At 44.1% G+C, this 24,994-nt stretch overlaps 1 protein-coding gene across 1 annotated transcript in view; it reads left to right on the forward strand.

Annotated features, from left to right (window-relative positions):
* Window positions 1-4,940: 4,940 nt before the first annotated feature.
* LOC147614112 (uncharacterized) overlaps window positions 4,941-24,994 on the forward strand; it is a 31,673-nt gene continuing 11,619 nt past the window's right edge. The window contains exon 1 of the mRNA XM_086780645.1: window positions 4,941-5,130. The gene's annotated coding sequence lies outside the window, so the exon portion shown is untranslated. The remainder of the gene's footprint in view (window positions 5,131-24,994) is intronic.

Below are 24,994 nucleotides of genomic sequence, written 5' to 3' on the forward strand. Positions count from 1 at the left end.
ATGTAGATACCCATTTTCTTGCAATTTCTTGCCCAAATACATAAGAAAGCTCCCAAAAATCAAAATCAAAGTTATGATACCAATTGAAATGGATCTAGACCAAAGATTAAGAAACCAACACATAAAGTCCAAATCTAGCATCCATTTGATGGGCATCAAACACATATGAGAAATCCATGAGATTATGATGAAAATAAAAGAAATCCATATACACATGTAGCAAAGGAGATATGTGTATAAGGCCTAAGTGATTTAATCTCTCACCATGAGGATGGCTATCAAGCTTGCCATGAGCCCTAGACCATGAAAGGCCATCTCCATGAAAGGAGTCAAGAGTACATGTAAGTGTCCAAGATATGAATGACTAAAAATCCCTACAATGAACCCAAGGCCCATTATTTACATGTTTTGGACCTTAGCTTATGCTTTATTACAAAAATTGATCCATTCACATGACTATTCATGGAACCTTTGTTAGATGTTGTGGTTGGACATGTGATGTATTCTCTTTCTTAATGGATTGAGTGGATATAATGATGTGTTAATGTCTTCAAAAGATATTTGATGACTCTTAGATTGAAGAATGCTTCAACAATTATTCAAAATATGGTGTAGGAGTTCTTGAAAGCTTTCATGTGGGTTTTTTGAATGCTTTTTGAGTGCTCAATGAGTTGATTAAGCATCTAGATTGTTTAGAAAAATATCTTAAAAGATGTCAACTACCCTAATTTGACTAAATAATGTGCTTTTATTGTGATAAGTGGTATTCTCTTGGGGCACGTTACCTCCAAGATGGGTATAATTGTATATGCCAAGAAGATGGAACAACTAAGTTTCTAAAACTAATCAATGATTTAGGAAGGATTTTTAGTCAAATCCGATGACATAAAATATTTTGTGATATTTAGCAATTGTGGCTTACCCACTATACTAGCTAACTAAAGGATATATTGATGTTTAGGATCTTTAGTGTGTAAAAGTTCTTCATTGAAGTTGATTTTGTCAATACCCCCCATGTTGCAGTCGTGCCAAATTGGATCAAATCATTTCTTATGTTTATGGTTGCTTTGGATATAGCCATTGATAGAATTTTGATGTAAGAATCAGATTAAGGATGTTTTTTTCTTGTTTATTATTTCAAGTCAAACATTGTCTAATGCCCAACAAAATTACTCCACAACAAAGAGGAAATCATTAAGCATAAAATTTAGAATTATTTGGGCAATATCTTTTGGTTTCATGTGGATCATTAGGGATTAATGTTTTTGGTTTCATGTGGATCTTTATGTACCATTGTTTTTGGTTTCATGTGAATCATTATGGATTATTATTTTTTTGTGAATGATACTACTTTAACAAAATAAAATTACCAGATAGATGCTTTTACTTCAAGAATTTGATGTTAGTATTGTCCACAATCCAAAGTAGGATTATGCAAACCACCCTCCAAACCATAAGTATTGTCCACACTTTGGAGCATGCAATTACTATTTTTTTAAATCAGCAAGCCACCAAATGAAGTTGTTGATCTCCCACCTGATGCTGATCTGTTTAATACTTCGTTGGATTGGAATGATGAAATGTTCTTGTCCTTGACTAAAGGGGTTTTTCCAAAATCATTAAGTAGAGATCACCAAAAAATGTTGGCTTTGAGAAGAAAGTCCTTCATGGTCATTGTGTTAAGAAGGGAATTGATTAGGTAGGTTAGAGATGTGTTTGTGATCATGAGCATCAAGGTATGTTACAAGAAGCCCATCAAGGTAAAAGTGATGGTTACATTTTAATGATGATAAAGGCTAGAACATTTTTCCATTTGGTTTGTGACTCACTATGTTGAAACATGATTAAGAAAGCTAGCAAAGGAATGCAATGGATTGGCTACTAGGTCCATCAAATCGGATATCTCCTAATTTAGTTTTACCTTTAGAACCTTTTCAAAAGTAGGGTGGGTCCATTTTCCTGCCTTCTTCCTTGCCTCCATAACTTGGATCATCCAAAGAGGAGAGAGAAAAGGAAGAGAAAGAAAAAATTAGGGGAAAATTTTAAGTAAGAAAGAAAGAAAAGGAAAAAGGAAAAGAAATTAAGAAAATAAGAAAGGAAAAGAAGTGAGAGAAGAAAGAAATAAAAAAGAAGAAGAAATACAGCAAAAGTAAATTTAAAAAAGTAAATAAAGAAATAACTTAAGAATTAAATAAAAAACTCAATCAATATAATTAATACAAATTAAAGAAATAACTTAGGAATCAAATAGAAAAGTCAATGAATATAATTAGAAGGGAAATAATAAAAAAGTCAAATTGAAATTTTAATTAAGAAATAATCAAAGGATCCAACAAAAAGAAATATGAAGGAATTAAATTTGAAAAATCAATCAATGAATCGATTAATAACATATTTTAAAAATCAATTAAGAGATTAAACAAGGAGAAAAAAGAAAATAGTTATTAAATCATGACTAAAGAAATAATTGAGAAATCAAATTTAAAAACTCAAAGAAAGAAATTAACTTTTGAATTAATTAGAACCTAAATTTAGAATTTATTGCAAATAAAGAAAAAAATAGAAATTAAAAAGGAGTTCATTAAGCATTACTTAATTTTTTATTTTCTAATTTAATTGAAGGATTAGTTGATAGACACCTAACTAATTTAAAAATAATAATTTAGTATAATATAGAAATTTAATTAAAACCAAGCAAGAAAACTAATAAAAATATAATAGAAAACCTAAAGAATAAAGAAGACATTAAAATTAATAAAACTTACTAAAAATTTCAAGGAACTCAAATCTCATCAAAGTCAACTCAATAACCTAATCAAGCCCAATTAAATATAATTTATTATTAAGAAACATATTAAAAATAAAGTCAAAGAAAAACTAAATATAAAGAAAATAAAAGAAATTTATTTTTTAAAAAAAGAAAATGGAAGAAAAAAGGAAAACTATAAAGAAGAAAATGTCTAATTGAGGGTGCACTCTGGCAAAAAACCCTTTCCCGGGTTGTAAAAAATCAATCAAAATCCCCGGGCTATATGGAAACTATTTGCACAAAGGTAACTTCATTGTTCCCACTTGTGCAAGACCAAGTACATCCATATGCAACCTCTATTGCACTCACTATTGTGAGACTTTGTCTTCATAAGAGCAAGTTCACACTAGTTGGAGCTTGATAAAACCCATAAGAGTCGGTTCACACTAGTGAGAGCCTAATAAAACCCATAAGAGCCAATTCACACTAGTTGAGCCTAATAAAACCCATAAGAGCTGCTTCACACCAGTTGAGCCTGATAAAACCTATAAGATCTGGTTCCCACTAGTCGAGCCTGATAAAACCCATAAGAGCCAGTTTATGCTAGTTGAGCCTAATAAAACCCATAAGTGTGGTTGTTCCCACGTAAAAATGAGTTGCTTTTTATACAAAAGGGCCAAATGCTTGTACAGAGTTGACAACGGCTATAACATGACTTGTCCACCATTCTTAGGTTTCATATTTGATAACAAACTCCAAGATTTTGATCTTGAAGCAATATTATAATAGTCTAACAAACACTACAGACGTCTAATATATTGCCTTAACCTCCCAAATTTCATCAAGTTTTCAAAGGAACTAGGGGTGCATATACTAACACCTAAAAATTAAGCTATATTGGAAATGTAGAACAAGTGATTGTGTTCAACACCTAAAAAAGAAGTTCCATTGTAAATGTAGACTCTCCCAAAAAGAAGCTTACCTTGATGGCATGGCAAGTTAATGGTTCCACCGAATGTGAAGGTGATTTTCAATTCATTAAAATTGGCCTTTATCATTGGGTTTGCACCACGAGGTCCTAGGTGGAGCATGGCCATAGAGCTAAATTGCATAGAAATCAACAAAGGAATATTTTAGAGTATATCATATGCATGAAATACCTCAACTCTAGATGTGAGGAGAGGGAAAAGACTAGCTTCAAGCATAAGTGAGAGGAGTTGCTAAAGGAGTTGCAAGAGCTACGACCTCCCAATGGGTGAGAGGACATGCTCCAATCCCAAATGAGGGAGGCTAAGGGCAAGAAACCTACTTAGACTTCCACCTTGAAGTCAGTAAAAAATAAACAACACAACTAGTAGAAGCCTGCACTCCAAAGGAGGCAAAAGCAAAAATTCATTCAAATAGAGCTTCAACCTCAAAAGAGATTAAAAAAAAACTAACGGAAAATTAACAATCCTTCTATTGGTGGTAAAAAGACTTAATGCTCCAAAGACATAGTCACCATACCAAGTTATCATGACATTAATTTAGTTAAGGCCTTGATATATACTAGTGAAGATGGCCTTTATCGTAAAACAGAGCTATAGAAGGGTTCACTCAACCTTGCTGCTGCCATGCTTACCTCTCTCTTGAGTAAGAACGGAGAAGAAGAGGAAGAGGAGAAGGGCCTACACCACTCTCAAGGGAGAAGAGCCTACACCACTCTCAAGAGGCAAGCTAATCTCTACTTACATGCACAATAGAGAGAAAGCAAGCATGCAAGCATGAACAAATGAGTATAAGAGAGCTCAAAATTCTATCAATGGGATTGTGTGTATTTTCAGTATTCCAAAATGTATAACATACAAAGTGCCATGGCTCCCCACATGATAAAGTTCCTTATTTCAAAACTATTACATTGAAAAAGTGATTTCCAGCTTTCTTACATAATCTTTCTAAGCTTGGCGTTCTAAAGATGTATCTCATGAAGCGCTTACGCGGGTACAAAACTTTTTGCATATACAAAAAGTAAAGCTAGCTAGAAGTGGTTAACACTCGAGAAAACTTGATACAATTCTTCACTATTTAGTAGACAACAGATCTCATGCTAGAGAGAGAGAGAGAGAGAGCGACCGGGGGCATGTTTGTGTGACAAGATTTCATGTTGAAAGGGAAAAGTTTAATTAATTTCGGAGAAGCTTAGGTTATGCTCGGGAACCTTAATGGTGTTAATCAATTAGCCTTAAAAACACATATATCCAAATGTTTATGCTCCGTTTTGACCCGTCCTCTTCAACCCGCCCCCCCTGATGTGTTAGGACAGTCGGAAGAGGAGCAAAATGGTTGTTGGAATAGCATTACCTCAGTCTCGGTGAACGGATTCCCTTCTGCAACACCTCCAAGTAAGCCTGCGTTTCTACCGATTGCTGATTTGGGTCTTCTTTGAACAGCTTTCAAGCGTTTCTGGTTTTCAACCTAACGCAGTTCTGTGTGTTTTCCATTCTTCTCTCCTTTTTGGCCAATTATAGAATTGAACTCGAACGCGGTCCTAGAGAACGGGTTAAACATCAGATTTCATCGGTTCTCTCCGGCTGTGTTTCTGTTGTTGTGTGTGGATTAGAGCCATGATGCAAAGAGCCCACATGGATTTTCTACTCTTTGCATTGGCCAGGAGCAGCACCTAACAAATTTTCAGAATCTTTGTGCAGATCTGTTTAGACCTGGTTCCGGATCAACCACTCTCTCACTCACACACACACACACACACACACAGCCACACACACACACGCCATGTTGTGTGTGTGTGTGTGTGTGTGTGTGTGTGTATCTGTTAGATTAGGTTTATGTAGGTGGGGGGTCAAACAGCAGTGCCTGATTTCTTCCTGCTGGAATTATTAATTTTTAAATACACATAAAAGTACCACCCTTCCTAATGTTTGCCAGACGTGCTACAGAATGAGCCCCACAAGTGAGTGGCAGGTTGAAGTGAACGCCTTGCATGGTTACCATGCTCCAAGGGATTTGGCCTAAGCTTGGACCACTACACCCCTTCCCTCTCACTTCAGAAGGGCACAGACCATGGCTATTGTTGTCAGTGATACCATGGCCAAACATGTTCATAACTATGGGCCCAGGGATACTCATGTTAAAATATAGTATCTCATGTGGAATCAAGTCGTAACAAAGGAGTCGGCCATTCACAGCATGAGGGTATAAATACCCATGCCCACCATTGTAATAATTCAACTATTCATTGCTAATACACGTCAAGCGCTGTTCGCCAACCTCTCTCTCTCTCTGCGTCAACTTCTCTCTCTCGCTCACTGCCTGTGTAAAGCTTCCGCATGCACGACTTTGACATGGTATCAGAGCCGAGTGCTCGTTGATTCTTGGGCACACGGAGGAGTTGGAGAAGGTGGCTGCTGCAGCGACTGAGGTGGCGCAGGAAGTGAGGCTGCTGCAGCGACTGAGGTGGCGCAGGAAGTGAGGCTGGTGCAGTGACGTGGCGCGAACTGCACGTGTCAACAGCACATTGCGTGTTGAGCAGCAGCAGAACTGTGGCTTAAGGTGCTGCAGGCGACGTCTCTCTTGGCAGAGGCGGCACAGAGGTCAGAAGTGCTGTCAGTACTACTATAGGCAAAATCGGCGGCAGGCGGGCTGTTTGCTGACTGGGCAGAAGGCGACATTTGATGGCACAGGCGCACAGGTGATGCACAGGGCTGATACAGGCGTTGCAGGCTGTGCACATGTCAGAAATAGGCGAGGTAGCGCAACCAAGCAATAGACAAAAATTCAGACTGGACTTGGGCCTGTTTCGTGACAGTGCCAGCTGTAGTGGTGGCGCAGAGCTAACAGGGCCGAAGTGGTGCTGCTGTCGATAGAGGCGCTGCTGAACAAGGTAGCAAAGTACATAGCCCAAGGCTTGAGGAAACGCACAAGGCGAGCAGACCGGGTCGACTGAGAAGAGGTGGACGGAGTTTTCGAGATGGGACTCCCGTGTTCGAGCAAGGACGACAAACTGAATGGCGACAATTATGCGCATTGGAACTTGATCATGAGGCTATGGTTTAGCAGAAAAGGCTTATGGGACATTGTTGATGGCTCGGAGGAACGTCCCCGAAGGGATAGCAATCGGTTCACACGTCTTCAGGAGGAGGAGTTTCTCAAATCTCTTGTGGATTGGGATGCTCACAATGCGAAGGCGATGTCGGCGATTGCAGAATCTCTCACCAAGGAAATTTCCCCTGCCATTCAGACTTTAAAGACTGCCAAGGAAATGTGGTCAAAGCTTGCAGGAATGTTTGATCGAGACTCAACAATGCGAGCAGTAATCCTTCTCGGCCAGTTGTTTTCCATCAAGTTTGAAACCGGGACCTCTATGCAGTCACTTCTAATGAAGGCAAAGGTTATTCATGATCAGTTATCGGCTATGAATAGTGCATTAACTAGTACCCAGTTAGCTACCTTGGTTCTTACGAAGTTGCCTGAGGAGTATGAGATGGTCTCGAGGGCATTACGCTTACAAGTCACGAAGGAAAAGCTGGAATTTGATGATCTCAGCTCTTTTCTCATTGAGGAGGAAGCAGTGCTCATTTCCCAAGGCAAGATTCGGGTTCCGAAGGATGTAGAATCGGCACATGCTGCATCGGAATCCAATAAGAAGTCTAGGAGCCGTTGTTATAAGTGCGGAAAGCGAGGGCATTTGGCTCGGGATTGCAAATCCAAAGCTAAAGCTCAAGGCTCGACAAATGACAAAGGCAAAGGCAAAGCTGACGAGGATGACAGTGATAGTGATTCTAAGAGGGATGCTACGACGTCTGCCGGTGTGGCGAGGACTACACTGGCACATGCTCCAGCATTCTAGCTTGGTGGAAGGATGCTACCACGTGCTTCAGCCAGAGAGAGGCATGTGAGTGGCAGAGAGGGGCAGTCTGTGCTCCCGTTTTAGTGATTTGGACCCGTGTGTCGGAGTTCAAGGCACATACATCTGGCATGGAACAGCTTGACAAGACTATGGACGTGATGTGTTCGTAGTTCATTGGTAGCAGACTATGGATGGGATGAGTTCCTGGTTCATTGTGTAGCAGAATTTTGGGCGTCGTGTGACGACAGTTCAAGGTTCAGAGGATTTTTTGAACGTGATGTGTTCGCAGTTCAACGAATGGGGGATCATGAATGTGGAGTTGTCTGCAATTCATTATTCTATGTGGCAGCTAAAGCTCAAGATGGCATTTTCTTGTGGAGACAGGTTGATTGGTGCATTATCCGAGGTGTACCTAGCAAAGGCCACGCTAGGGTGTCCATGGTTGCATCTGCATCGACTTGGTTTCTTCATCTATGCCCACTATGAGCTACAGAGAGGGTGTTAAAATATAGTATCTCATGTGGAATCAAGTCGTAACAAAGGAGTCGGCCATTCACAGCATGAGGGTATAAATACCCATGCCCACCATTGTAATAATTCAACTATTCATTGCTAATACACGTCAAGCGCTGTTCGCCAACCTCTCTCTCTCTCTCTGCGTCAACTTCTCTCTCTCGCTCACTGCCTGTGTAAAGCTTCCGCATGCACGACTTTGACAACTCATGCTATGGTCCACCACATCACACATGCTGCTATGGTCCACCACATCACACATGCTATTGCCCATACTCCATCTTCATCATCGCTGGTCTGCCAGGCACCTCGAGATAGGTGTTGAGCATGAAGATTGTTGGGAGGATGAATCTTAATACATAAATGTGCACCTACCCTCGGGCATGAGTGAGGATGTCATGGCATGTAGATTATTTCCCAATATGAGCAGGGAGTCCCTCAAAGTGCATTGCTGGTGTGAATTCGTTTGCCAGAGCAACGGAGCTCCACATGGCAAAACTATGCTCATAGTGGCTGATGTGATAGGAGTGCGTACGGGCGGGCACCTATGGGCGGTGAAAATGGTAACTACGGGAGGATCTTGGGCCTACTGCCAGTTGGGAAAAAAAAAGCGATGTTACCTACAATGGGATACTGACGCCATGGACATGTCGGTGCTTTTTCCTGTCTGCAGGCTGCTTTTTTGCCAAGATCATCATTGGATTGTGTGAAGCTCACAGATGTGTGCATCAGGTGTATGGATGCTATGCGTGGATCAGAAACGAGAGAGAGAGCTGAGCATTGCGTGTACTGTCACCATTTGGCCACCCAATTGGTCCACCCGTGCTTTCTTATCATGTATGTACATTGGACTGGTGTCCATGGCAGTTGTATATGCCGGGGATTGATGCCACTCATGTGATACTATGGACTTGGCTTTCCGTTGGGACTTGTGCCTTCGTGTACATGCCCAGAAATGCTTGGTGGATTGGTGTTCCATTGGGTCTGATACCTCGTGTACTTACCTGGAGCACGTCTATTTTGGTATAGTCTCATGAACGGGGATTGTCCATACCATGCTGCATTGCATAGCATCTTTATGTGCTTGCTTGCAATTGAAATTGCATTCTATTTTCATGCTTGCTTGACCAATGTGTAGTTCCGAGTAAGGTGTCACATGCACTCTGCACTCAGTGCATGGTGACAAGATGGCTCATCATCAGAAGTGCAACAGTTGTACAGTTTTAGAACCCAATAGGATGATAATTGTCGTACGCCGTGACCCTATTGTACATCCTCAGTCCAGGATAAGTCAGGCACGAGCTATGTAGGTCATTCCTCAGCCTTAGTGGGTCAGTCAGTCAGTCAAGTCCCTTAACCCACTTGGAGAGAATCATTCATGCATGTAGAGTCAGTAGAAGCCTTAGGGTTTGCATCAGAAAGCACTCTGCATCTTGCATAATATGCATACATATGCCTGTGCATCATTTAGAACATCCCCAAAGCCTTAGGAAATTTACTGGGATTTATCTGGTATTTTTTCCATATTTATTAGTATTTATTTATCATTATTTGCATTATTGGGCATTTATAAATATTAACTTTATTAAATGACCAACCTCCAGTTAGTATAAATAGGCTTGCCTAGAGCCTCTTTTGCTCATTCAGTCTTCATTGTGCTAAGAGCTCTCCTCTCTCTTGCTTTCAGCCTAAGACTAATCCAGCCCTAGTGCCCATAAGCTTTCTTCTCCAGCCCCTTGAGATCCATAGCTTCAGCCCAGCCCTAGGTGCCTGTCTTCAGCCTCTTTCAGCCCTGAATTCAGCATCAGTTCATGCCCATAGTTCAGCCCACAGTTCAGCATAGTTTAACGCCAGCAATCAGCCTTCATATCTGCATTTTGCACAACCGTACAGCAGAAGACCTCTGCGTTTTTCTGTCCAGCAGCCTCAGTACCCTGCAGCTTCTGTCCAGCAGGCCCAAGACACCTGCGTTTCAGTCCATCAGCACTCCAGACACCTGCGTTTCTGTCCACAGCAGATTCCAGCCCTGAAGCAACAGTCTACAGCAGTTTCCAGCCCTGAAACAGTTGTTTGCATCAGTGTCCAGCCTTCCTGCATCATCAACACATTCAGCAGTCATCTGGTGAAGGTAACTCAGCATTCATATGTGTTTTCAGCATTCTAACAGTGTGTAGAACAGTCCACCTTCTTCTTCTTTGAGCCTCAGGTGTGCAGCCCTTCCTCATGCCCTTGGGAGGAGTGCATAGGCTCGAGATCAAGTCATTGAGGTGTTTCTACAGCAGTGTACAGTTCAGCCGCTCTCCGATCCTCCGAGATCTTGCGTTCGGCTTATCTACAGTCCAAAGTCATTCTCTCTAAAGTAATAAAGCAAATACTATCTCGTTATCGGGATAGGGGGCCCTTCAGTGGGTAATTCGGGACCCAATCTGGTGTACAGTTCTCATATCTCTCTCTCTCATCTCTTTAAAGTTTGAAGTAAATGAAATGCATTGCTAAACTCACGAAACTCGAAGACGGTGTGAGCATATTGTGTGACAGGATCAACCAATACAAAGACTTCCGCTGCATGTCACATTGGTATCAGATTCAGATAGTCCACACACACCGTATCCTAGCGTGGGGGCATTCTCGGATGGTTAGATTGCGTTCCGGCACGACCACCGACTTCAGCATCATGTCTACAGGAGAGAGTACTCATCAGCCGGAAGACGTCTCCCCCGAAGGAGACCTTGTTCTTCCGCCTACAGCAGACACCATAGCTCTTCTTAGAGCTCAGAACCAGCTACTCATGGAGCGTCTCCAACTCTTGGAGGCAGTAGCAGCACGTCCTTCTACACCTCCAGCAGCACCCGACTACATCTCCCTCTTCTTTCAGATGGAACAACAAAGGAGAGAGGACGAGGCCCGAAGGAGAAGAGAAAAAGAAGAAAGACGGGACTATGAGGAAGCCCAACGCAGGATCGACGAAGACCGGCGTCAGGCTGACCTCGCCGCTCGGGAACACCAACGTGAGCTTGATCGAGAACGTATGTTACTCGAACACCAACGGGAAAAGGAGGCCATACACCTGAGGTATCAGCAGCTCTCCTCAGTCTCCCCGGTCATAGGTGTCACCAGCCAGCATCCCGCAGCAGCAGCAACCACCATCATTCGTAGTCAACCGAATTTCAGCAAGTATGATGGTAAGTGTGATCATTCTTCAGTTAATCAATTTGTTCATCAGTTTAATGCTCATTTTCCATTAGCTAGGATCACAGACCCACAAGACAAAGTCCACTTAGCGGCTCCCCATCTCACTGGTGAGGCAGTCACTTGGTGGCAGCATTGGTCTAGTATTCATACTGACCAGGCCACAGGTGTCATAGCCTTTGACTGGGACATCTTTGTCCATGACCTGAAGACCAGATTTCTCCCGCCCCAGTACATGACCGGTCTGAAAGACGAGTTCTATGGACTCAGACAGAACGGATCCCTAGTGCTTCAGTTTTCCGGTAAGGTTATTACTTTAGCACAGCAGTTAGGGTTATCTGAGCAGGCCAAGATGGAGCAATTCATTCGTGGATTGGACTCCAACATTCGGTTCACAGTTCGTAACTTTGAACCAAGTACATATGACCGGGCTTTGACTCTCGCTCAGAATGAAGAAATGAAGCTCAATGGGGGCAAGCCCAAGCAGGCATCTCAGTCCAGTACCAAACCCCAGCAGCAGCAATCAGCTGCACAGACAGGGAAAGGTAACGCATCTTCTAAAGATGCTAAGAAGGATAGCAGTAATAGCTCCAGTTCAGGGGGTAAGAAGGATAAAGAACCTAAGAAAACCCCTGATGAAAAGGCTAAAGCAGGCATTACTGGAGGTTATCTTCCTCCAGAGGAGCAAAAGAAGTACCAGTCAGAAAATAGATGTTTTTTTTGTCATATTATAGGGCATGGTAAGAAGGATTGCCACAAATGGCAAGCGGCACAAGCTGCCAAAGCTCCTTTTGCCACCGTTGCCACAGCCTCCCCAGCTCCTCCAGCCCCGCCTACTACCTCAAATGCAGTTCAACTTTTACCTTCCATGCATCCTATGCCATCCGTGGTATTTGATGCTAAGCAGGAGGGTGAGAGCGATGCTGCTCAGAAGAGCCTTATCCGAGCTTATGGCTCTGCCCAGGGCCGACAGTTTGTAGTCCTTTTCGATATGGGCAGTTCTGAAGACGCCATCTCTCCCCAGTTGGCTAATAAATTGAACTGCACTTTAGTCCCATATCATCTGGATGTGGACGGGTTTACACCTGGTCTTCGCACCCACATTTCCCAGAAGGCACAACAGTTTGCCTTTGAAGTTCAGAAGGCCTCATTTCAACGAGATTTCATCGTCTCCCCTCTGTTAGGGTGTGACATGATCTTAGGAATTCAGTGGTTCCGTCAGTATGAGCCTATTCCCAATTGGGGGCAGGACACTTTTACTATTTGTAAAGGTTTTCCTGAGCCTGTCATGATTCGTGGGGATAGAAGCATTCTTGGCATCCCATTGATTTCACATCTCCAGGCCCGACGAGCTATCCGCAAGGGAGCAGAAGGAGCACTCCTTTATGTTCGTGCTCAAACAGCCCCTCCCTCATTAGTAGCATCCCTTACATCTTCAGTCCCTCAGTTAGCAGACCTCCTATCCAGACACCAGGACATTATGCTTAGGGACGATCTCCCACCCAGTCTCCCACCCTCTCGCCTTGAGGACCATCACATTGATGTGGTCCCTGGATCAGATCCTCCTAGCAGGTTTCCCTATCGTCTTTCCAAGACTTTAGAGGGCGAGTTGGAAAAGCAGTTATCTGAGCTTCTCCGAGCCGGATTCATTCGGCCTTCTTCCTCCCCATTTGCTGCACCTATCCTATTTGTCCAAAAGAAGGACAAGTCTGCATGCCTTTGTGTAGACTACAGGGCATTAAACAAACTCACTATCAAGAACAAGTTTCCTATGCCTAGGATAGAGTACATTTTGGAGCGTTTAGACGGTGCTAAGTTTTTCACTAAGATCGACCTCAAAAGTGGTTACCATCAGGTCCGCATTTTTGAAGCTGACATTCCAAAAACAGCTTTCAGGACAGAGCGTGGTCACTACGAGTTCGTAGTCATGCCTTTTGGGCTTACAAATGCACCCGCAACGTTCAATAAGATGATGTCTAGGATTTTTGCAGTCCACATTGGGAAGTGTGTTTTCATATTCCTTGAGTCTTCTCAGCCACTGCGGAGCAGCATGAGAAAGATGTGGAGAAAGTCTTGCAACTTTTGCGAGATAATTAGCTCTACATAAATGCCAAAAAGTCTATCTTTGGTGTTAAGGAAGTTCAGTATTTGGGCTACATCATCGGTTCCGATGGGATTAGACTGGACCCCTCAAAGGTTCAAGAGATCTTAGATTGGGATATTCCCAAGACCGCCCAAGAAATCCGTTCATTCGTAGGTCTTTGTCAGGCCTATAGCACACATGTCCATCAGTTTTCCAACCTTGCAGCACCTCTTACCGACTTGCTCAAGGGGGTGAAGACTCGCAAGCAGAAAGTCTCAGGCACTTGATGCATTTCGTGCACTCCAGAAAGCTGCCTCAGAAGCACCTGTATTAAAGTTAGCATCATGGGACGAACCTTTCGAGGTCATCACCGATGCCAGTAATGTAGCCATAGGTGCAGTCCTCCAGCAGGACAATAGACCTGTGGCATATTATAGCAGAAAGTTGGATGTCGCCGAAAAGAATTATTCGGTATATGACAAAGAGCTTTTGGGTGTGATCACAACGCTCAAACATTGGAAGCCTTTTCTTTATGGACAGGCTTTCACAGTGAAAACAGACCACCAAGCACTTAAGTGGCTTCAGACTATGCCAAGTGCCCAGTGGAGTGATCGACAGGCCAGGTGGGGTCAAATCTTCCAACAGTTTGGAGGTATGATTGAATACATCCCTGGTAAGCATAACCCAGTAGCAGATGCTCTCAGTCGAAAGTCCAGCATCCAGGCAGTCCAAGAAGCTACCATTCTCGAAATCACGGGGAAGGACTTGGATAGTATGAAAGACCAATATGTCGACTCCCCTGAGTTTGGTACTCAGTATAGTTTGGCCCTCACTTCTGAGCCTGGCCACTATTCAGTACAAAACGGTTGGTTGTTCTACAAGAACCGTCTCTGTGTTACTCGAGAAAAGCATTCCGCTCTTCTCCATGATGCCCATGACTCCTTAGTTGGAGGACATAGGGGTATCAACAGTACCCTCGAGAAATTAGAACGGTCCTTTTATTGGCCAAAGATGAGGCGTGATGTCTATGCACATGTACAAGCCTGTAAGATTTGTCAAAAAGTCAAGGTTTTCCATACAAAGAAGGCAGGTTTACTTCAACCTTTGCCTATCCCCGATGGACCTTTCATCGACATATCTATGGACTTTGTAGGGCCTCTACTAGCATCCCCTGGATCCCGTAACACTCAGTGTTTTACCATTGTGGATCGCTTTAGTAAGTTCTGCATGCTCATCCCATGCAAGCATACGGCCATTGAAACCGGCCTCTGATAGAAAACCAGAGTGCGGTAAGAGCTAACACCCGTCCACTTGTAGTCTAGATGAAAAACCAAACACAGATTGGGGCTAGAGTGCCCAAATCTGAATACACAACGACACCTGTTGGCCCCAAAGCTTGGCGCCCCTTGCGGTATTTCTTTATTCCATTAAAATAATATGTATGGCTGAGTATAACATAAAAACCAGCCAAGAGTTTACACCTGTAGTCCAATCTGACTGCCCACAAATCCTTCTCAGCACAGAGGATCTATGCACACAGATCTGTGTCCTCAAGCAACACACTGTGCCTCCCTCTGATCAGCCAAGTTCACAAAGCAGGCCAGCCATGGGCATACATCTGGCATAACTCATAAGCATGATACATATTCTCAGCTCAACATACATGTGCTGTTCAATCCCTGTCTTAATCTCTTGTCAATCTGCTATACTCCTCCTCTCACAAGGAGCCAGATAACTCATACCTGTAGCAGACATCAAGCAATAGAAAGAGAGATGGATGAACAGAGTCAAGGCTTACCAAGTTCAGCTCGTGAAACAACTCTGGAGGAAGCAACAGCACCAATCTGTGCCTGCAGGCACTTGAACCCACAATCCTGCTTCACACATGTGCTTGCACTTGCCTGTATCTTCCTCCTGATGCTCACTCCTATGCTGTCCTTGAAAGTACAGATCTGAAAATCAGCACTGTACTTGATTGTACCGCCTCGGGATGCGTGCCAGGCGTTGTACTTGCAAAAACAGCCTGCTGTCCACTTCTGTACCAGCCTGAATCAGAGTACACAGGCCTGTCCAGCACCTGTCTACACCACCTGCAGCACTTGTACCTTCTGTACCAGGCTGCCCGTACACTGTACGGCAGCCGTACCAAGTGTACCTGCTGAAAAACAAGCTGTGCAGCCTGCACAGGCCTTCTGCGCAGCCCCTAACAGCAACAGCTTGTGCGCCGCCAGCAACAGGAGAGAGAAAGAGAGAGAGAGAGAGAGTCCTGCTCTGGCCGTACAGTGCTGTACGGCTGGTTCTCTCAGAAAATCAGCAACAGTTCTGATCTTCAGCAGCCGCCTCCCCTTCCTTCAGCTTCTCCACGCATAGAATACATGCTTTTGCTCCACGACTCCCAAAAGGGAAGAGAGAGAGAGAGAAGAGAGAGAAACTCTCCAAAAGTGGCTCCTCCCCCAAAAATAATAATAATCCCTAGGGCCCAACTTGAATAAGTTCCCTAGGGCCACTAAGGCCTAGGGGCAACTTTTATAAACATTAAAAGTTAATGTTTTAATGTTCCCCCTTCACACCTAGGGTTGTCCACACATCTTTAAACACTGTCCGGGCACCCCCCATGTGAATCATAAAATATTCTGACCCTGCAACCACCATGCCCACACTTGTCCTGCTCCATTTTCACAGGGCCATGACATACCCCCCACTTGGCAATGCTCTCCCAAGGTCTATCCGGAATAGGTAAAGGCTGTAATAACCCTGGTGTCTTCTGACGGTCAAACTTTACCTTCTGACATACGATGCATTGCCTCACAAAGGCATCAACATCTCTTCGCAAGGTTGGCCAATAAAAGAAAGTCTCCACTGCTTTGACCGTGGCGTCAATACCTCTATGACCTGCATACGGTGGAGCATGACTTTCAATCATAACCTTGAGTCGCAATGGCCTGGTAACACACAGTCTGCCATGCATCAATAAAAACCCATCTCTGAGAGTGTAATGCTCATGCCGCTGACCCTCAGACATCTGATCATACAACCTTTCAAAATCCTCATCATGGGCATACTGCTCTTTCATTTCATCAAGCTCATGATGATAAGCAAGTGAAACTGCAGAGACCTGTGGCTTGCGTGACAAAGCATCTGCCACTACATTCTTTTTGCCTTCCACATGCACAATCTGGAAGTGAAACATTGACAAAAAGTTTGCCCATCGCATATGCTTCTCTGAAAGCTTAGTCTGCGTGAGGAAATATCGCAAAGTCTGATGATCTGTCTGCACAGTGAAATCAGCCCCAAGCAAGTAGTGTTTCCATGTAGAAAGAGCGTGAATTACAGCCAACATCTCTTTCTCATACACCTGTAAATGCTTCTCGGCATCTTGCAAAACTCTACTCTCATAAGCTATCACATGTCCCTCTTGCATGAGAACTGCACCAATGCTACTTCCACATGCATCACACTGGACAACAAAAGCCTTTCGGAGATCCGGTAACACCAATACTGGGTCCGACGTAAGCTTTTCTTTGAGCTTTTTGAATGCTGTAATTTCCCGATCAGCCCATCTAAACGGAGTTGCTTTCTTCGTCAAAGCATGAAGAGGCGAAGCAATTTCAGCAAAGTGCCGTATGTAACGCCTGTAATAGGAACACAATCCTAGAAAGCTGCGTACATCATGCACGGTCCTCAAAGCTGGCCAATTAAGTATTGCTTCCACCTTTGCTGGATCCATACGGACTCCATGACCAGACACAATATGCCCCAAGAAATGTATGTCCTGCAAGAAAAACTCACTCTTCTTGCCATTAACCACCAACCTATGGTTTCTGAGTTCTGCAAACACAATGGCCAAATGCCTTCTATGCTCTTCCTCAGTTTGTGAATGCACAATCATATCATCAAAGAATGTGCCCACAAACTCTCTATGAGGTCGGAAAATCCTGTCCATCATTCGGTTAAATGTGGCAGGCGCATTCGTCAAACCAAAGGGCATAACCAAGAACTCATACAACCCAAATGTGGTTCGGAATGCTGTCTTATGCACATCCTCGGGTCTAATGCGTATCTGATGATACCCGCTTTTCAAGTCAATACGACTAAAAACTGTGGAGCCCTGTAAGCGGTCCAATATGTCATCGATCCTTGGTATGGGGAATCGATTCTTGATGGTATTCTTATTCAGCGCCCTGTAATCAATACACATGCGCCAAGAACCATCCTTCTTCTGCACTAAGAGCACAGGTGAGCAAAAGGGTGATGAGCTAGGCTGTATCAACCCCTTATTCAATAGCTCCTGCACCTGACTCATAATCTCTTCTTGTTGGGCTGCACTAACACGATACGGCGGTCTATTTGGTGGAGTACTACCAGGAATCAGATCTATGGCATGATCTTCTGGCCTCTCAGGAGGTAATTCTCCTGGCAATGACTCGGAAAAACAGTCTTGAAACCCACTTAAGAAATCAGCCCTGTCCTTATCTAACATCGACAAATTAGACTTAGACTCATCATCTTGTGCATCCTTTACATAAATCAAGTACGCGGAAAGATGCTTTTTCATTACTGATGAAATCGCCGAAGCGGATACAATAGGAACAGATTCCCCTTTGAGTTTTACATCCAATACATGCTCTTTCCCTCTATGAGTCAGAGTAATTTTCCTATTGTAAGTATCCACCACCGCATGTACCCTGTGGCACCATGGCATCCCCAACAAAACATCACAGCCATCCAAAGGCATGATGAAGAACTCCTCGCTGTCCACATAACCCTGCAAATGAAGCCGAAGCTTCCCAATAATAGGAGTAACGGGTTCTGCATACCCTGGACAAGCCATATTTGCCTCATGTAACGGCCCCATCTCCTCTGCGCGAATCCCCAATCGGCCAGCCAAATCTGGTGAAATGAAGTTGGCTCTAGCACCTGTGTCAAAGAAGATCAAAGCATTCTGATCTCTCACGTTGCCCCATGCCCTGCACAACTCCGTAGCTTCACCACTTAGCTGCTCCCCCACAAGATCAGGAACTAAGCCTGCAGAAGGCTTTGGTTTCTTTGGCTTGGGCTCTCCTTTATTGTCAGGGTCCTTCTTGGACGTTCTCTTGGGACAATTGAATGACATATGCCCCTCTTCAGTACAGTAAAAACACTTTTGAGCATCTCTCAAAGCCTGTCTTTCCTCAGAAGTCCTTTTGGGCATTGGCAACTTCTTATACTTTGTCTCTGTAGACCCTTTAGCATCACGAGAAGCATGCCCAAATTTTTCAGCTTTCTTGCCCAATTTCTTACTGCCTTTAAATCCAGATGAACCACCTGTGAGTAACGCATTGGCTGTCATAGCATTTTCAATCATCTGTGACATGTTCGTTACTCTTGTCTTTATACAGTAATCGCGTACCTCCTTGGGCAGCCCACAACAATACTTCTCTACCTGCTCAGATAATGGCACGGCACGATAAGAAGTCACTGGGAGTAGAGCTTCCCAAAACTTCTTGTTATAGTCTTCCAAACTATCACACTTTGAAGCATCCAGCTTGTGCCATGCTGTCATAACATCCACCTCAAATGTAGATGTGAGCCATACGGAAGAGAAGACCTGTTTGAATTGGACCCATGTGGTGGGTGCTATGCCCTGCAAAAGAAGAGTAGACCACCACTGCAAAGCATTGCCCTTGAGAAAAGTGGCAGCTTTCCTCACCTTCGAGGACTCTGTGTAATTCCCACCAGAAAAAGCAGCATCAAACTGCTGTAAAAAGGTAAGTGCCTTCAATTTATCCTTGGCCCCACTGAAAGTGTCAAACTTCACTGCAGCTCCCCCTTCCTTGTAATCCTTCGCCTTGCCCATAGGCGTTAGATTATCATATGGAAGTGGTTTCGTGAGATTGCTGCCCCCAACATTCATACCCATCATCGGGTCAACATTTCCCATTCCAACACCAGGCATACCATACATCCCAGCCATGTTTCCATACATTCCACTATGCATACCTGGCTGCATGCCACCAAACATATTGCCTTGCATCCCAGGTTGCATGCTTCCAAACACATTTCCTTGCATACCGGACTGCATACCACCATACATATTCCCTTGCATGCCAGGCTGAAAATTGGCTCCAAAAGGCCCATACATACCCATGCCTCCCTGAGGATAACCCCCAGTCATGGATTGAAACACTGAGCCACCACCAAAGTACCCTGGATGCATGTTCTGCTGAGGAATAGGTGGCTGTCCATAGAAGGAACTCTGTGGGTTAGCACCAAAAGCATGCTGCATGTTCGGAAACTGTGCAGGAGATGGATCCTGTGGAGTGGTACCACTATGACCATGAGAAAGATTCTTCGAACGAACCTTCTTCTTCTTTTTCTGGGGCTCTGTGCGGGGCTCTGTGCGAGATCTCATAAATTCAGCAAATCTCTCGCTCTGTGTGAGCTGCATAAAAGTATCCATAACACCAGCCAAGCGATCTTTGAACCGAGCATCATCATCCTCTTTACTATGCACATCTTCTGGCTGTGTTACATCCTCATAAGGCTCAACATCTGCAGCCTGTTCTCCTGCAAAAATATCCTCAGATACATCTCTTTCAGGAGAAGTCTCTTGCTCTTCTTCTTCTTGATAGGAGTACTCTTCCTCTGTATCAGACATGGTTGCTGAATTTTCAGCGATGGCTTTCTCCAAAACAACCACGAGCTCACCCCCTTCAGAAAGTTGATGATTGGTCCCGGCAACGGAACCTTGAAACCGGCCTCTGATAGAAAACCAGAGTGCGGTAAGAGCTAACACCCGTCCACTTGTAGTCTAGATGAAAAACCAAACACAGATTGGGGCTAGAGTGCCCAAATCTGAATACACAACGACACCTGTTGGCCCCAAAGCTTGGCGCCCCTTGCGGTATTTCTTTATTCCATTAAAATAATATGTATGGCTGAGTATAACATAAAAACCAGCCAAGAGTTTACACCTGTAGTCCAATCTGACTGCCCACAAATCCTTCTCAGCACAGAGGATCTATGCACACAGATCTGTGTCCTCAAGCAACACACTGTGCCTCCCTCTGATCAGCCAAGTTCACAAAGCAGGCCAGCCATGGGCATACATCTGGCATAACTCATAAGCATGATACATATTCTCAGCTCAACATACATGTGCTGTTCAATCCCTGTCTTAATCTCTTGTCAATCTGCTATACTCCTCCTCTCACAAGGAGCCAGATAACTCATACCTGTAGCAGACATCAAGCAATAGAAAGAGAGATGGATGAACAGAGTCAAGGCTTACCAAGTTCAGCTCGTGAAACAACTCTGGAGGAAGCAACAGCACCAATCTGTGCCTGCAGGCACTTGAACCCACAATCCTGCTTCACACATGTGCTTGCACTTGCCTGTATCTTCCTCCTGATGCTCACTCCTATGCTGTCCTTGAAAGTACAGATCTGAAAATCAGCACTGTACTTGATTGTACCGCCTCGGGATGCGTGCCAGGCGTTGTACTTGCAAAAACAGCCTGCTGTCCACTTCTGTACCAGCCTGAATCAGAGTACACAGGCCTGTCCAGCACCTGTCTACACCACCTGCAGCACTTGTACCTTCTATACCAGGCTGCCCGTACACTGTACGGCAGCCGTACCAAGTGTACCTGCTGAAAAACAAGCTGTGCAGCCTGCACAGGCCTTCTGCGCAGCCCCTAACAGCAACAGCTTGTGCGCCGCCAGCAACAGGAGAGAGAAAGAGAGAGAGAGAGAGAGTCCTGCTCTGGCCGTACAGTGCTGTACGGCTGGTTCTCTCAGAAAATCAGCAACAGTTCTGATCTTCAGCAGCTGCCTCCCCTTCCTTCAGCTTCTCCACGCATAGAATACATGCTTTTGCTCCACGACTCCCAAAAGGGAAGAGAGAGAGAGAGAAGAGAGAGAAACTCTCCAAAAGTGGCTCCTCCCCCAAAAATAATAATAATCCCTAGGGCCCAACTTGAATAAGTTCCCTAGGGCCACTAAGGCCTAGGGGCAACTTTTATAAACATTAAAAGTTAATGTTTTAATGTTCCCCCTTCACACCTAGGGTTGTCCACACATCTTTAAACACTGTCCGGGCACCCCCCATGTGAATCATAAAATATTCTGACCCTGCAACCACCATGCCCACACTTGTCCTGCTCCATTTTCACAGGGCCATGACAGCCATAGCCGAGGACGTAGCCCGTCTGTTTCTCAAGCATTGGTATCCAATTTGTGGTTTGCCTAGCACCATAACATCAGACAGAGATTCCAAGTTTACCTCGCATTTCTGGAGGGCATTATTTGAAAACTTTGGAACTAAGTTGCAGTTGTCTAGTGCATTCCATCCCCAGACAGATGGCCAGACAGAAATTTATAATCAGTTGGCCTTTGATGTCCTCAAGTCATATTGTCATGACCAGCAGTCCAAATGGGAGCACTATCTTCCGTTGGTCCAAGCTATCTTGAACGACACACATTCATCCAGTGTCGGACGGACTTCATATGAAGCAGCCTTTGGTCGCCGTTTTTCTTCTCTTTTGACGAGAATGGTGTCTCCATCTTTAGAGGCTAATAAAACCACGGAAGCATTTTCCGAGATCATTGAGTCAGTCAAAGACCGCTTGACCAAAGCTCAGGAAGCATATAGCAGACAGGCAAATAAATCTAGATGAGATGTCCACTTCAAGGAAGGGGATTGGGTCTATTTGCGTATCATGAAGCAGAGATTGAAACAAGTGGGTAAACGTTGTCCCAAGCTTTCATTCCGTAGTTTTGGCCCTTTTCCAATAGTGAAGAAGATAAGTGATGTCTCAATGAAGTTAAAGTTGCCTGCCAGATGGACAATGCATGATGTTTTCCATGTTTCTTGGCTAAAACCATATGTTGGTCTAGAAGTGCTTGATGTTTCAGATGAACAGCAGCCAGACGTGGTAGACGAGGCAGAAGTTATTGAGCCTGAGCAGATCCTTCTTCATCGATGGAAGCATGGTTCCGGTCGACGGATTCGTCAGTTCTATACGAAGTTCCGAGATCGAGGTACCCACGAAGCCGTATGGCTCGACGAGGAGTTCTTCTAGGAGTACCCCCAGTTATTGGCGGACTACTTGGAAGCCATGAACCTGCCGCCAAGCTAATCAGGAGGGAATATCACATGCACTCTGCACTCAGTGCATGGTGACAAGATGGCTAATCATCAGAAGTGCAACAGTTGTACAGTTTTAGAACCCAATAGGATGATAATTGTCGTACGCCGTGACCCCATTGTACATCCTCAGTCCAGGATAAGTCAGGCACGAGCTACGTAGGTCATTCCTCAGCCTTAGTGGGTCAGTCAGTCAGTCAAGTCCCTTAACCCACTTGGAGAGAATCATTCATGCATGTAGAGTCAGTAGAAGCCTTAGGGTTTGCATCAGAAAGCACTCTGCATCTTGCATAATATGCATACATATGCCTGTGCGTCATTTAGAACATCCCCAAAGCCTTAGGAAATTTACTGGGATTTATCTGGTATTTTTTCCATATTTATTAGTATTTATTTATCATTATTTGCATTATTGGGCATTTATAAATATTAACTTTATTAAATGACCAACCTCCAGTTAGTATAAATAGGCTTGCCTAGAGCCTCTTTTGCTCATTCAGTCTTCATTGTGCTAAGAGCTCTCCTCTCTCTTGCTTTCAGCCTAAGACTAATCCAGCCCTAGTGCCCATAAGCTTTCTTCTCCAGCCCCTTGAGATCCATAGCTTCAGCCCAGCCCTAGGTGCCTGTCTTCAGCCTCTTTCAGCCCTGAATTCAGCATCAGTTCATGCCCATAGTTCAGCCCACAGTTCAGCATAGTTTAACGCCAGCAATCAGCCTTCATATCTGCGTTTTGCACAGCCGTACAGCAGAAGACCTCTGCGTTTTTCTGTCCAGCAGCCTCAGTACCCTGCAGCTTCTGTCCAGCAGGCCCAAGACACCTGCGTTTCAGTCCATCAGCACTCCAGACACCTGCGTTTCTGTCCACAGCAGATTCCAGCCCTGAAGCAACAGTCTACAGCAGTTTCCAGCCCTGAAACAGTTGTTTGCATCAGTGTCCAGCCTTCTCTGCATCATCAACACATTCAGCAGTCATCTGGTGAAGGTAACTCAGCATTCATATGTGTTTTCAGCATTCTAACAGTGTGTAGAACAGTCCACCTTCTTCTTCTTTGAGCCTCAGGTGTGCATAGGCTCGAGATCAAGTCATTGAGGTGTTTCTACAGCAGTGTACAGATCAGCCGCTCTCCGATCCTCCGAGATCTTGCGTTCGGCTTATCTACAGTCCAAAGTCATTCTCTCTAAAGTAATAAAGCAAATACTATCTTGTTATCGGGATAGGGGGCCCTTCAGTGGGTAATTCGAGACCCAATCTGGTGTACAGTTCTCATATCTCTCTCTCTCATCTCTTTAAAGTTTGAAGTAAATGAAATGGATTGCTAAACTCACGAAACTCAGGATACAGAAGACGGTGTGAGCATATTGTGTGACAGGATCAACCAATACAAAGACTTCCGCTGCATGTCACATAAGGGGACGTCCGTCCGCGAACCGTACGTGTGAAACTGTTTGCTGACATGGTTATGTGGCATGTGACAGGTGGTAAGTATTGGTCATAAACCTGGCCTTAGGAGTTAGCACTAATTTAAAAGTAAGTGTGTACACACTTCATTAAGTTTTAGGCGAGCAAAACTCACTTATAAATTATGACCAGCTCGGTGTTCACACACACTGATGTCCTAAGGTGGACATAACCCAATGTTCACCGCCCAGACCTTATCCCCCTTGTACAAAGGGAGTAATCAGCCATGTGTCCACTCTAGCTTGCTCCACAAAGCACGTGCCTGCCACCTACACTGGACAACTCACCACCTCACTCTTCCTCCTCTCTCTAGAGATGGGCGCCTCCTTCATGAGGGCTGTTGGGCTGCATTTTTTGCACTTTCTCCTTCCCAACTCCATTTTCAAGCTTGCTAAGGTGTTTTTCAAGCTTCCAAGAGTATTTCTGGATGCTAATCACTCTCCTACACACTCCCAATGACTGAAATTCAGCAAAATAGTTCTCTTTATTATTGTAATTTCTGATCTTTTTGCTGAAAACCTTAATTTCAGTCCTCTTCTCTCAAGTTAAACCATAGAGGAAGCTTTTCCAAGGCTCCCTTCATCCTCTTGAAGAATTCTGTCGCGAAGAAATGCGACAAATTGAAGATCTCAACACTCCAAGGACTTCCATCGCAAAGACTTCCGCTGTCATCAACTCTACTTGCTATTGGTAAGCTTTTATGCTTAAATATGGAAGCAAGTAGCAGGAGGGAGGAACCGGATTACAAGATCACATACCTTGTGTAGTGTTCTCTTGTCCTACATGCTCTCTTGCATATTGTTGCTACCATGTGTTGGTGGAACAATAGAGAGCAGATGGTAGGGAACATGGATACTTGAGAGGGTAGTATGGATTGCAAGTCTACATTGACAACCACTTGTTTGCAATACTGTATTCATATGCATTGGTATGGAAATCTGGTCAAAAATGCCGATGACACTATGTACTTGATTCTCCCAAGATCAATATACTTTATTTTAGAGAGGGGTTGGCCGTTCCGGCTCATTGTGT

This window comes from Cibotium barometz, chromosome 42, assembly GCF_041138505.1.
Source record: "Cibotium barometz isolate CiBa-2024 chromosome 42, ASM4113850v1, whole genome shotgun sequence".
Lineage (NCBI taxonomy): Eukaryota > Viridiplantae > Streptophyta > Polypodiopsida > Cyatheales > Cibotiaceae > Cibotium > Cibotium barometz.